The sequence below is a fragment of the Bactrocera dorsalis genome, chromosome 3 (assembly GCF_023373825.1).
Source record: "Bactrocera dorsalis isolate Fly_Bdor chromosome 3, ASM2337382v1, whole genome shotgun sequence".
Taxonomy (NCBI): Eukaryota; Metazoa; Arthropoda; class Insecta; order Diptera; family Tephritidae; genus Bactrocera; species Bactrocera dorsalis.
The window spans coordinates 73,982,915-73,998,669 of NC_064305.1; the positions used below are offsets into that span (position 1 = coordinate 73,982,915).

Genomic DNA, 15,755 nt, shown 5'->3' on the forward strand with positions numbered 1-15,755 from the left:
TGCCACCTTAACTAAAATTTTTAGTGCAACACGGGAACACTTTTAATTGCTATTATATTTAATAATGTGAGTTGTGGGACTACAAGGTGTAAAACTTTCACTCTGCTTATTAGTGATGCCACCTATTGAAAAATAATTGTAAATATAATTATATTTTTCAAAATTATTATAAATGTTTCTCAAAAAATCTGTAAGCTTAAAAGTTCCAAAATACACTTAATACTAGATTTGTGGAGTTGCCATCTTCACTAAATTTTTTAATGTAACAGGTAACACTTTAAATTACTGATATATCTAATATTTAATGTTGTGAATTGTTAGAATACAAAAGTATAAATTTTTACTTTGTTATTAGGGTTGCCACCTAATAAAAAATTTTGAATAAAAATAATGTTATTAAAATAATAAATTGGGCCTGAAAAAAATCTAAGTGCTCAAAAGTTGCAATTCGCACTTAATTCTAGAATTTTGGAGTTGCCACCTCCAATAAATTATTAATGAAGCTGGAGACACTTTAAATTATTGAAATATTTAATATCTCATTAAGTTAATTGTGGGGATAGAAAGGTTTAAAATTTTACTGCGCTTACAATGGTTGCCACCTACTGCAGAAATTGTGAGTAAAATTATTATTAAAGAAGTTGTCATAAAAATTTTGAATTCCGTAGATTACATGCTCAACTCGCTTTAATGTCGAATTATGTAAGATGTTGAAATTTTTTTAGCTTATTAGAGCTGCCACCTATTTAAATTTTTTTTAATAGTTGCTCATTTTGCATAAATATCGTGTTATTTAAGTCCTTGAAATTTTTTTAGCTTATTAGAGCTGCCACCTATTTAAATATTTTATTTATTTTAATATTTAAATTTTTATTAATTTTATTGAACTAACAATGTATTCAAAAATGTTTTGTTTTATGCATTTATGCGAACAATGATTATGTTCTAATACAGATGTATATGAGGTAGAGTTGCCAACTGTGTGAAAAATTATATTAAAAGAATGCTTATTTTGATTAACACGGGAGCTTCATATTGAATTTGGTAGTTTGTGAGATTACTGTTGAAAAAATTTCGGTTAGAATTTTAGCGTTGCCAACTATTGTAAATAAGTTTTAAGACATTTAATTACAGCACTTCCTTCTTTATTAATAAGTTAATCCAACAATATTTTGAAGATGTTTTGTTAGGAAATAATTGCGTTGCCAACTAAAAGGGTAGAGTTGCCATCTGATTGAAAAATAATATTATTAAGATACTTATTTGGAATAGCACAGGAATTTCATATTCAATTTGGTAGTTTGCGATATTACTTTTGAAAATTATTCGGTTAGAATACCAGCGTTGCCAACTATAGCAAATATTTTTAAAGGCATTTATTTATACCTGTTACTTCTTCATTAATAAGTTAATCCAACAATATTTTGTATGCTGTTTTGCTAAAAAATTCTGGCGTTGCCAACTAATAAAAAATATTTTTTGTTAAATTTCTTTAGCTTTATGATAAGGCAGACAATAACATGTTGATAGTTGCTCTGTAAAATAAATTTTGACAGACAGCGTTGCCACTTGATATTTTTACAGCTATTAAAATTGGTTTGTAACTGCATTGACTTCGAAAGTAATGATCGAATTTTTAGTTTTAGTAAAGGAAATTAGGAATTTTTAAAAATAATAATATTTTGTATTCTACAAAACACGAAAGTTGAAAACGGGGGTTATCAAAGAGGAAAACAAATTTTTTACAGAAAAAAAATTAAATAAAGTCAGAAAGTATGATGTTAGGGCTAAATTAGTGAGTTTAGGTTAACCTAACCTAACATAACCTTTAGTTTCAAATTAATATAATACATATGCATCTTAGGTTCATAATGCAATAAAACGCTTTTACGCTTAAAGCTTTGAAGAAGATGGTAACGCTGTTGATAGTCGAATGATGACATAATTAACCGCTCTCCTCGCTACCACAACCCTTAAGTTTACACTAATTTTCGATTCGATTCAAAGAACTTAGCTGATTAGTGTGCCAATGAACAGTGAGAAACGAAAAAAATAAATAATTTTTCCGCTGATGCAACATGATTCATGCAAAACGCGCACATGCAACAGCACCCAAACAATATATTCGTTATAATCGAATTTTGTGTGAGGCACCTGTATCAATAGCCAATCAATTGAATGCAAGCAATCAAAAGACTTAAGCGACAAACCGGCTTTCAAGTGCAGGTTTATGCATATACAAACAGGCAAACATACATATAATACATACACACATACATATAACACATTCATATGTGTGTATGAGTTATCTTTTGCCGCTTCGAAACTTGTTATCTCATGCAACGGTGCGAAAATTTTCACCGCCCACTGTGTAATCTCATTTCCACGCACATACACACCCATATACACTCGCATGCAAGCGCGCGTCATCAAAATAAAAATGCGCAACTCTGGCACTTACTGCAGCTGCTGCAGCGCATGCACTCGAATCGGTGACGGCAGCGGCAACCTGCAATGTCAACTGGCGGTAAACCTGCATGACTGCGCTTTCAAGTTTACTTTTTCCTGTTGCATGCAATCACGGCGCTGCCGGTGCAGCAGCAGCGCAGCAAAGTCGCTCAGGCGTTTGACACACTTTTCTCGGTTACTACATACTTTTCCATTCGGTTCCGTTTTCTGTATGTGCATGCATGCCTGTGTTTGTGTACGTGTTTGATTACTCTGTTGGACCCACATGCAAGCTTGTTTGTTTGTATATGTGTTTGTTTGCCTATGAAAGTAGTTAATCGCTGCAGTTGTATTGGTTCGCTTTTATAATTAATTTTCGCTCGCATTTTGTTAATTTTTTTTGTTTTTGGTTTTCTTCGCGTTGGGTTTCGTGCCTTGCTGCACTCGTTCGTATGCTGTAACCTAAATTGCACGTTATTATGTTGGTATTTATTGCGTTTTTTGTGCGATTTTCATTGTTGCCACATGCAACACGCACTTATTGCTTGGCGGTTGCATATGAAGGTATTGCAGAAGTTACGCATTTTAATGCATAATTTTGCAAACGCAATTGGCTGCTTATAAAATCGGCAAAAGTATTTTGTATAACTTACGTTTATAGCTGGGAATTGCAATTTTTTTGAAATGTAAATTTGTAAAAGTTTCAAATTATGAAATAATAAATTTCGGTACAAAACTCGAAATTAGTTAAAAAAATATTAAATAAAAAGAAAATAGTTTTTTTAAATAAAAAAAAAATTTTATTTTTTTTTTCAAGATAAAAAATGTTCGATATTTTTTTTATTTAAAAAAACTATTTTTTTTTATTTAATATTTTTTTTTAATTTAATATTTTTTTTTAATTCTGTTCTGAAAAATTCTTTTTTAAATACTAATTGAATTTTTCAAGATTTTTGATTATAATTTGTATTTTGAAATTTTGTCCTCTAAATTTAACTTTATATTAAAATTTTTATTTAAAATTTTAATTTCGAAAATCCGGATTTAAGTTTTTCGTGGAACTTTTTGTGAAAGTATTGATAGGCACATATTTTTTTTAATAGTTTTCTTAGAACTAATAAAAATCTGAGTGCTGAAAAATTGTTTTTCAAAAATCAATTTTTCGAAACTCTCGCTTCCTGATTGTAATTTTTTTTTTTTTTTATAAATTGTTAATTTTGTGATATTATCTTCCAAATATTTTAAAATAAAATCTTTAATCTTTAAAAATTTTCATTTCCAAAAATTGTATCTGAAAAATGTTTTTTTAATATTTTGAGTTTCGAAAAATTTTTCTTAAAATTTTTTTTTTCATTAAATTTTTCTTAATTTTTTTTTATTTGTTAAATTTCTGATAGGAAATGTTTTTGTACTTAAAAATTTTCCTTTCCAATATTTGTATCTGAAATTTTTTTTTTAAATTAAGTTAAGAAAACTTTTTTTTAAAATGGAATTATTATTTTGTTGTTTTTTTTTATTCTTCTTACAAAATCTTTGTTTTGAAAAAAAAAGTTTTTCAAAGCCGTTATATAATATTATTTAATTTTTTTATTAAAAAACTTTTGTATAGTTATAATTTTCATTTAAAAAATTGTACTTGAAATTTAATAATTTTGTTTAATATTTAATTATTATTTTTTGTTTCTTTCAAAATTTTGGTTTTGAAAAATAGACAATTTTTCTTCAAACTTATAATTTTTATTGAATTTTTATTTCAAAAATTGTGAGCTTGAATTTTTTTTAAGATTTCCCTTTTCAAAATTTGTATTCGAATTATTTCTTTTTTTCAGAAAAGTTTTTTTAAAATGTTAAATTTAAAGCATTTTTTATGAAAAAATTATTTTTATTTTGGAATTAAAAAGTGAAAATAATTTTCGAATAAAAAAATATATTTTATAAAGTTTTTTTTTATTACAATTTCTATTTTAAATTAAGATTAATCATATTTGTGAAAAGATTGATTTCAAACTTTTTTCAACTTCTAAACATTTTCGACCAAAATTTTATTTTTATAAATTAAAATATATATTTATTTTATTTTTTTATTTATATAAATATGCAAATATTTTTCATATATTCATGTATTTTTTTCCCAAAATTTATATGTAGTTATTTTTACATCCTTCTTTCAGCATCGTTCTCAGCTCTTCAGCAAAAATTTGCTCTTTTGACTTCTCTTTATCTCACCGCCGCATTTTTCGCTTTGGCCTACTGCCAGTAAATGAGGTGATTTAACGGTAAAATGAAAAAGTTATTATTTCGATCAATTAATAGCGGCTGTTGTGTGCGAAGTGCAAAAGCAATTGTAATAAAAGTGCTGGACAATAAGAACAAGCTGCTGCTGCCACTCAGGGTAAGTAAATTGTTGATGCTTGTCTAGCGACAATTAAAATGTATTACAAACATGTACATATAAGTGCATATTCATATATTTGTCTTAAGTCTTTCTCATAATGGTCTGTGATTGCAAGTGGAGAGTAGAAGTGAAAGAGAGAAAGTCTGAAATCTTGTTCTAAGAAACCAAAGGATATGTGTCAAGCGAGAGAGTGTTGGATAATATAATTTTCTCGTTTGAGTAAATTCAGAATTAAAAAAATTAAACAGTTTCTAAAAATTAAAAAAAATTACATATTGAAAGATAGCAAATAAAGGAAAAAATTTAGAATTGTTTAAGTTTAAAAATATAGATTTTTTTACCTTAAAATCTGTTTTTTATTTTGAAAAATATTTCTTAAAAAGATTTAATTCAAAAAAATTTTAATTAAAAAAATATTTTAACAAAAATTAAAATAAAATTGGAAAATATTTTTTTTAGAATATGTTTTTTATTTTTTTTTTTTAATTTTAATTTCGAAAAAATCGTTTTTTTTATTTCTTTTTTTTTTGATTTTACAAATTTATATATTTTTTTTCATTTCGTCTGAAAAATAAAAATTTTAAAACGAGTGTATATTTATTTTTAAATTTTTTTGTTTGCCAATTTCTTTACATATACATTATTTTTTCAATATTTGAAAATTTTTCTTTCAAATAATTAAATTTTAAAATCATTTCCAAATTCAATTAAGAAAAAAAACTTTTCCTTAGATTTTAATGTTTTTAAGATTTTCCTTCCGAAATGTTGTTTGTGAAAGATCGTTAATATTTTTTTTTTGGTTTTTTACCAATTTATTTATATATTTATTTACTTCTTTTTTATTTTTTTCAATTTTTTAACTTTTAATTCAATTTATAATTTCGCTAATTAATTTATTTTTTCTAAAATGCCCACCCTAATGCAGACTGCCACAAATTCATTAACCACTAAATAAGTGATTCTGCGATATTTTTGCTCCTCCTTGTGGTGCTCATTAAAATTGCAACACGCCGTGATACAAATCAACATTTTAGAAATTATAAACAACGCGCTTTCAATTCAAAATGCAATAATGCAGAGCAAAGAATTCCAACATTCATTAAATCGCACACAATTAAATTCCATCAATTAAAATTTATTACGACTCTCTACCCTAAAACACAAAAGCAATAAAATAATTTCTATGCTTGCCACATAGTTGCACGAAAAGCCGCTATACTTATGTAAATATGTATTTAACGATTCGAAACTCTTCAATTTGTTGGCATTTCTCTCTCATTGAATTTCTCACACGTACAATGATTTTTTGTTGCCTACGCTTTTTTTCTAGTTTTACTGCTGAAAATGAAAGTTCTGATTTACATATAATCAATAGCCAGCCATGTGCATATGTTTGTAGACATATGATTCGTCTGCAATTGAAAGGCACATTCCTTTCGTCCGACAATTTATGAATATTTATTATTCGTGCGGCTTGTCGCTTGCGCTCGCGTGACAAAAGAGTTTTTCTTTTTCACTTTTTCTTGGGTTTTTTCACTTCATATTCAAATACTACACGATTCATATGCCATCAATTGAATATATAATTCTGGTGCCCTTTTCATTTAGTTGACTCTCGTTGCGCGTGTGAAAAGCGGCGCTCAAAGTACACGCAGAGTTGCTTCTTTTCGTTTTCATTGTTCATGAGCTATAATTTGAGTGTGTGATAGCTGCGCGCAGATACTAAGAATTAACTCATAGATAATTATATAATTATATAATTGGATCAAAAATATTAACGATTTTCGATTAAATCGAAAAAATATTACAAAATTTTTCTGGCGATTTTCGATACCTATAGCTTTTTTCGTTTATTTTTTATTATTTTCTAATATAAAGATGTTTTGATTTTATTATTTCGTTATTTTTTTTAATTTCAAATATAAAAATAATTATTTGATTTATTTCCTTCCATCATCAATTCATATTTTCTGCTCTCATTTGTTGTTGTAATTTTTCATACCGTGTTACCAATTATTATTTCTCACGTTACACATAATATTTTTTCAATTCTCGCTGTCAACTGTTCCGTTAGTATTTTCCAATTCATTAATTTCTTTTGTGGCGGGAAGCGTAATTAAAAACATGTTTCGATAACTGTCACGCTATTTGCATACATTTGCTATTGTTATTGATTTATAAATACAATATAAAAGCAATTTTGTTGTCATTTTTATTTGAAAGAAAACGAAAGTGCGGCCTTCTTCATGGCTCAGTGGTTTTGAATTTAGATTCATTAAAAGTGAAATATACCACAAAGGGAAATATAGCGGAACTTTTGCTTGGTTCTGTGTTAATTAAACCAAGGTTCACATAATCGGCCTACTGAGCGTACTATTCGCAACACCATCCCCCATCTTGAGACCCAGCATTCAGTATTGGATAATACTGGAGCAAAACATCTCGCGTGTCATTCGCCAATTACCAGTCGAAATGCTCGAACGAGTCATTGAAAATTGGACTCAATGAATGGGCTATCTGAGACGTAGCCGCGGCCAACATTTGAAAGAGATAGTCTTTAAAAAAGTAAACACCAACGAATGCTCTTTCAAACGATAATAAGCATTTTCCATTGAATTTCAAGTCTCTGTGACTTTTCTTTATAAAAGTGGGGAACCTCTAAATGGATCTCCTTGTATAAAACCGATATAGTGGTCAATAAAAACAGTACTAAAGTCTTTTATATGTATAGTTTTTGTAATGGTTGCCATCATAATTTATTTTTTTATTAAAACCGATAGATAATTTTTAGTTTAGAAAAACGGTTATATACTATTGAATATCTGATATATTTGTTTGATAAGAGAACCACAGAACCTTTTCTTCTGAAAAACCTGGAAAAGGGTTAATTTAGGCTGCATCGCCGTTATATTTCTCTTCACAGGTTTTTTGTGTTTAGCAGAAAAGGTGATAAAAGTATCTATATCTGGATTTTGATCGGTGGGTTCGTATGACAGCTACATGCTACAGTAGCCCGAACTGAACAATTTGTTCGAAGATTGTAGGTATGCCTTAGGACTAATCGATACCAAGTTTCGCGAAGATATCTCCTCAAACAAAAAAGTTTTTCATACAAGAATTTAAGTTCAAAAGGGTCAGTTTGTATGACAACCATATGCTGTAGTAGTACGATATCGGCGCCACTGACAAATAAGCAGCTTCTTGGAAGGAAAAGGAGGTGTGCAGAATTTCAGATCGATATCTCAAAAATAGACGGACTATAACCAATTTCTTCGGCACTTTCCTTACAAAAGTAATTTAAAACACGGACCTATTGAGAAGATTGATGAGTAAGAATGTCCTCTGCTAATTTCAGCAAATAAATGTTGAACATATAAGGAGTCTAAAATGAATGAAATGTCGCAGGGTTACCGTACTGTATTGTTGGTTACGTAGGTTGTCATAACCTAAAAAACATTAAATAGTAGACTCATTTCTTATAAAATTTGATCTCATTATTTGGTGCTAATTTTAAAAAATCTATCTGTGTGTATACTCCATTTTTAGTTAAGAATTTTTTTTATTTAGACGGAGTTGCCATACTATTTTATTGAAAGTTTTACGTATTTTTTTTTTAATTATGAACTAATGTATTTATCAAGTTCTTTTTTCAACTTAATTGAACTTTATTTCGCTTTAGCAAAATACAGTGTTGCCAGATTATTTTTAGCGAAAAATTATTAAAAATTAATATTAGTAATGACATGAATAAAAATCTGTACCAGTCATTCTTCAAAACAAACACAAATACATATTTATCTGCGTACAAAATTTCTCTGCAATCAATTTACTCAATGAGCCACACTACAAGTACTGAAGCATGCATAACTTTGAACAACTAATTACTCTCAAAAATATATGCAAATACACAGTAATTGCATTAAATTATTATTAATTAATGTCCATGTTTACTTGATAACCCACATTGAGTAGGCGCGTTAAGTCTTTCGTTTTCGGAACAGCGCTTCAACTTCACGGAACGGCAATTGCCTATGGTCGAATGCGGCAGCGCATTTGCATTGGTCACTTTGTTCGAACTGTTAACTAGTGCATGCAATTGGATTAGTTGCATGCATGCAGCACTTCTTTAAAGCATTGCTGCATATCTTGTTGGATATTAATCATTGCTGAGTGTTTGGTAAGAAGAAGAAAATTGTTGTATTTGAAGAAATTTCATGTGTTCGTGTAGGTGCTTGTCTGCATATTAAGATAAAAATCGAAAAATATGTTGTTCTCTTCTCACTTATAATATTATTTCCTTTTCATCATATTGGGTGTTTTTTTTAGTTTCAGGTCCATTTACCGCTTTTTTTAAACAACGGTGGGGCTAAGGCCACGAGGCATTAGTCAAAATGCAACACTGTTTACTTCCACCTGGGCGTGTTATAAAATGCAATGAATTAAATGCATTTGAGTTTTACTTAGATTCTATAATAAATTTGCTTAGCTGTGATGGCGTAAACTTAATGCTAATTGGGTTATATGATTATGCCTTTGCTTTCACGATTTTGCTGGGAGAGAAGTATTTGCAGAAAGGTCTTTTAGAATATATCTTCTTCTTCTTCATTAGCGTGCACAGCGATTTCACGGCTATAGTCTAAGAATATATTCATATATTTTATAGAGACCTGCTACGAAAATATTTCTTTTGGACAGAACTTAAATCCTCAGTGTCCATAGAATCGGCATTTATCTGTTACAACTTTAATCTGTTTAATAAATTGTAGATTGAAAATATCTGAATTCAACCAAATTAATAAACCGTCATAAATATAGTTTAAGATACACTGAGTGTAAAAATTTCCCCTTTTTTTGCCGCTGAATACCGCTATCATTGAGTGCAATGGTACAACCGCATTCTCTCCTACTTAATCTCAATTCACACTCACTTCGCATGTATCGCATATTTAGCACAAAATAATGAATTTCAGTCAAATTCGAATTGCAGCTGTAATCTACTTTCTGACGACACAAAATCATCGCGAAAGAGGAAAAATTAAAATGCACGTTTTGCAGTTTGGCCATTAAGGTTATGGTTGCAGTGCTCTAGAGCCAGCAACAACACAACCGAAATTGTCACAGCTGGCTTCTGCGGCTGTGTCGTCTTCAAAGCAATTCTGTGCTACCGTTCGGTTGGCAAAAGGCGGCAGTATGTCATCAGTGAAAGTTTCTGCATTTTAAGCAAGACACACGACGACACACGAGTGTGACAAATTCATGCAAAACACACAAGTGAGTCAGTGAGTGAGCGAGTGAGTGAGTAATGCGCTCGTGAACCAGGCGCTGATGAGCAAGAGTGCAGTGAAATGAAAACCGTTTAATTGAATGACAAAAATGAATAAAATAAACAAATGAATATTATTTGTGAAAATAAAATCGAAAACGGTAATGCAAGTGAGCCGCGACGAAAAATGGTCGCATGAGCAAGCGTGAAATGGATGCTAAATGCGAGTGATAGAGTACAGCTAGCCTTTGCGCGCCCGTCGATGAAAGTAAATTAATCAAAAACTGAAGAAGTGCTGCGCTGGCCGGCAAAAGGCCGATATTTGATGGAAGGCACTCAAATGAGGAGACTAAAAAGTTAAAAAGTGATCTTTTTCTGGTTGTTAGTGATAAAGGAGTTCTTTATTATAATATTTTGTATGAAAGTGATGGCATTTATTTGGAATGGTTGGATTTGAATGAAGTAAGTATCGTAGGAAAGTAATTATTTTTTTTGCTATATGAAGATTTTTTTAACTTTTATGGAAATTTGTTGTCTTTTTAATATGCAAACACATAATATTTTCTTAGAAAAAAAAAAACAAAAAAAAATTGCATTTAAGTTCGTACTTTTTTATGCAAAAAACAAACAAAAAATATTTTTAACAAATAAATATTTTTTAATTCATATATTATTCATTTAATTAGTTTTTCGTTTAATTTAATTTTTTAATTTATTAAGCAAAAAAAAAACAAAATTCGGAAAACTTTTTTTTTATTGAAAAATTATTTATTTTTCGTCTACATATCATAAATATATAACTGCATTTATGGCTAATAAACTTCTACCTTTACTGTTATTCATTTGCTAAATTTAAACACTGTATTTTCATATTTTTCCAACCTATTGTGTATATACCACAAAGAAGAAAAAAATGTAAACAAAAAAAACTCAAATAAAATAAAAAATAAATATTTTCATCACAAGCAGCCGACAAGTAATAAATAAACAAAGTGCAGAACTTCGACCAACGAGTGAAATTGAAAACAAAATGACAAAAAACTAAAAAAAAAATCACTTAAGTGCAAAAGAGTAATTTTTAAAAAATATTAAAAGGCCATAAAAACTAACCCAGCAATAAATAAAAAAATGCGCGCGCAACTCGAAACTCAGTACGTCAGTCAGTAGAATAATGAGCGAGGCAGGAAAGTGAGCAAATACACATTTCTCGCAGCGTTTATATATTTTACACTTTTTTCTTCGTGTTTTTTTTTACGACTTTTTGCATGCCAAAGAGCATATGCCAACAGTCAAACAACATCAAGAAAATACGTAAATAAAAATAAAAAACAAAACCAAAACGAAAAAAGTTGTACGTGAGCGCACTGCAGCATTTCACTTTCACCACTTGTCGATTCGTTTTTGGCCTTTTTCTCAAGTCTTTCTTTTATTTGTTTTCATTTATTTATTTTTGTTGCTTTTGGCGTGCAAATGTCTGCGGTCTGTGTTTTTGCTACTCAAGTATTGCTATGCTTCTGTCTTCTTCTTCTTCTACCACTGGTTGCTGCTGGCACTTCGTGGTTCTCATTGCTGCCGCCGAGCACTTGACTGCTTGTGTATTTGTTGTTATGGTTGTTTGAGCAGATAATCATCTGATGAATGACAATGAAATTGAATTATTTCTGGTGACAGGTGTTTGCACATACATACATACATATTTAAGTACGTGTGCATAGAAATGTGTGTGCCGGTGTTAGAAATCTCATGGTGGCTGGTGGGAAAGCAAATTGAAATCGTAATTGAAAAAATGAAGAAGTGGACAATCTAAAGTAGTTGCAAGTGGAAATGTGAGTCTTGAAAATATTCCAATTGTTTTTGCAGTTTGCAACATTGCCTTGCTGTGTTTATTATAAACTTGTTTTTGACGCTTTTTGCACTTTCATGTTGAACTCATTTGCTTAATGTCATTATAATAGCTTTGAAGATAAACATGAAAGACTATTGATATTAAAGAAAACGTTTTTTTATGAATTTAAAATTATAAATTCTTCAAAATATATTTAATTAAAAAAGAAATAACAACAAGGTTTTTAAATTCGCTTTAATTTAAATAATTTTTTTTTGTTTTAATTTCTTTGTCAGTTTTTTTAGTTAGTATTTTTAGAATAAATTATCCTTGAGTATATTTTTTTAACTTCTAAATTTATTTTTTCAATAAAAAAAATTTTATTTTTTACATTTTTTAAATTTGTCTTCTCAATATAAAAATTATTATTTTTTTTTAGTTTTTGAAATAAATATTATACATATAATTTTTTAAATTTACCTTTTCAATAGATAAATAATGTTTTTTAAATTAATATTATATATGTATATAAATTTTTAATTTTTTAAATTTATATTTTCAATATAAAAATTACATTTTTAAAATTTTTAAATGTATTTATATACAATTTTTTTTTTAATTTTTAACTTTATCTTTTCAATATAAAAATTATAATTTCTTTTTAATTTTTAAATTCATATTATATATGATTTCTTTTATAAAAAAATTATTTTTTTTTTAATTATAATAATAATAATATTCTATATACAAATTTTTATTTTTTGAATTTATCTTTTCGATCTAAATTTTTTTTTTAATTTTTTAAACTAATTTTATATATTATATATGATTTTTGTATTTTTTAAATCGATCTTTTGAATATAAAACTTAAGTTTTTTAAATATTTGTAAACCAATTTTATATACATAAATCTTTTATTTGTTATTTATCTTTTCAATATTAAAATTAATTGTTTTTAAATTTTTTAAATTAATAATATACATATGTATATGTACATACATTTTTTTTAAATTTAGATATTTTTTTCAAATGAAAATATTATAAATTATAATTTAATTTTTTTTTTAATTTTCTAAACTAAAATTATATAAATAAGTTTTTCATTTTCATCTTTTTAATAAAAAAAATATTTAATTTTTAAAATTAATATGTATTATATAAATTTTTTTTAATTTTTCAATTTTATTTTTTATATTTAATTTTGTATATTTAGTGTTTTTTTATTTAGTTTTTAATACCTTGAATTTATTTTTTTAGCTATACGTTTCTAATTTTTTTTATTTATGTTTTTTTTTTTATATTTTTCATATTTTCCAAATTTTTCTTTATTTTCAAATGCTTGTTTGCCATTTTATATCTATTTAGATAAATATTTTTTGAAAAAAAAAATATATTTTTTCCACTAATTTTTAATCTGAGATTTTGCACACGTCATTTTCTTCCAAGAAGATGCTTATTTGTCGGAATCGCCGGTAGCGGATCACTTTAGCATATGGCTGTCATATAAACTGACCGAACTGACTTTTTCATGGACGGGATATTTTCACGAAACTCGGCATGAAATATTGGCCAAAGCACCGCTATAATCTCCGTAGAAATTGTTTAGATCGGAGCACTTTAGCATATAGCTGTAATACAGACTCACTGATCAATTACCGATACCTTGTACGGAAAATTTGTTTATTTGACGGGATATTTTCTGAAATTTGGCGTGAGGTTTTATCTAAAGCAACAGTACCAACTCCGCAGAAATTGTTCAGATCGAAGCACTATGACATATAGTACCTGTCATACAAACTTACTAACTTCAAAATCCAGTTTTTGTATGGAAATTTTTTGTATTTGGGTAGTGTTTTGTAGCTTCGTTGCGACCGGTTTTGGTGTGTGTGTTTTTTTTTAATATAGTTGTGTTGTCTTAAAAAAGATAGTATTTGAATCAGTTGAGAATTGTAACTTTTAGGTGTAGGTTGAATGAAATTTAAAAATTTAGCTTGCTTCAGTCCCTGTGATCACATTGCAGGTATTCAAGGGTAAACACAGTCCTCCTTCAGAGATTTTAGATTTAAATGGTTTACCAGAGATGCCCATGTAGCATACAAATCTGATCAAGAATCGAGTAGATATTTTTTGTGACGATGTAATGTCAAACACAAAATCTAATGAGAGCTACTATAGTAGTCTTATGATAACATTAACATCAATAGTTGAAATTTAGAATAATAGTTTGCATGGAAATTTTTTTTGCAATATTATACATTTAAATTATAAATCCAAAATTTTTCATTTGTGTAATTCTTTTCTGAAAAAAATATTTTCTGCAAAACCTCTCAATAACTTCAACGGAAACATGCTTCCGTACAAATATTCCTGAAATACTCTTCCTCATACTCTCCTTCCACCTGTTTTGCTTTGAGCGCTTTATTTTCCTTACCAAAACATTTCATCCACAACTGGACTTACTCGTTCGCTATCCGGTTAATCAGCTGTAGCTGAACATCAATCAACACCATCAACATCAACGCAGAGCTCACCGCCGACCAGCAACATTCGCGCTCATAAGCGCTAGCTGCCGGCACAGATATTGACAATTGATTGCAGCTAAATATGTTGCGGTACTGTTATGCGACGACACACACATACATGAATTTGTGTACATATAGAAATATAGATAAAAATATATACATACGTGTGTCCATTTGAAGCACTTTTTTCTGCTGACAGCATCGACCACAAATCTAACATACAACAACAAACAATATTTCAACGCCGCTCTGTGCCACAACAAAAAATGAGCGATAATAATAATGAGAGTATGTAATTTTCGAGTGGCGATAATGAGAATCTAAGCGATACACTTAAAAGCAATAATCGCAATAATAATAGTAAGAGTAACAGCGAACGGCGAATAACGCAGAGAAAATATGAAAAAATGTATGCGCAACAACAAAAGCAATGAGCCAAAGAACATATGTCTATCTATCTATGTATGTATGTATGTATGTGGCCGCACATAGATCACTCAACTCGCGTCGCCGCCAGTGGGTTTTTGGACGCATTGTTGGCATTTTGTTTGATTACTAGCTGTCGACACTACTCAACACACACACACACATACACACGTACATGCACTTAAACTCTGAAAAAGCACATGAAAACATTCATAATGCCATTTTTTGTGCGGCGGTTTGGGGCAGGCGCTCAACTTGATGGAGTTGTTGATGCGCTTAAAAGATAAACGCGCAACAAAAGGCCAAAATAGTGGATCAAATTTAATGATACGTGTAAATGGTGGCAACAACATTGTGCTGACGCAAAAAAAAATCCATTTTTTTCTTCTGTTTACTTTTGAAAAAAGTGACAGAAAGAAATCACTTAGACAGCAAAACAAATTAAAGGTGGTAAAATGTAATTTTGCTTTTCTCTTTAAGCGCTCTTTTTTGTCTCGTTTTGTTTAGTATTTTTTGTAGTTGTTGCACTGTTGTTGCTGTTTGTTTGTTAAAGCAAGAAATGGGTGCTTAGAATTACCCATTTGCTTAATGTTTTCTTGTCTGGCTAAATTGTTAAGTAGGTAAGTGCGGCTTTGTTGTTGTATTGAGTTTATGGTGTGTGAAAAAGTTGTTTAGAAACAAATGTACTAGTTGTCGGCAATTTGTGGTTGCTAATAATTTGGCGCAAATAGAATAATGGAAGGAAAATAATATACCTATATGTAAATTTATACATACATATCTATGTATGTATGTGTGTATGATAGTCAAATGAGTCCTCATATCATTATTTGATAAAATCAGTACGTTGAGAATTATTCTATTTACAGTTAAGCT

At 28.8% G+C, this 15,755-nt stretch overlaps 1 protein-coding gene and 1 long non-coding RNA gene across 3 annotated transcripts in view; one reads left to right on the plus strand and one right to left on the minus strand.

Annotated features, from left to right (window-relative positions):
- Positions 1-15,755, plus strand: part of LOC115066031 (uncharacterized) — a 164,932-nt gene that overhangs the window by 48,463 nt on the left and 100,714 nt on the right. The window contains exon 2 of the long non-coding RNA XR_007422367.1: positions 4,620-4,840. This is a non-coding gene — a long non-coding RNA (uncharacterized LOC115066031). The remainder of the gene's footprint in view (positions 1-4,619; positions 4,841-15,755) is intronic.
- The window catches only part of LOC105224560 (serine protease filzig), a 63,073-nt gene that overhangs the window by 22,679 nt on the left and 24,639 nt on the right, over positions 1-15,755 (minus strand). The window lies entirely within an intron of this gene.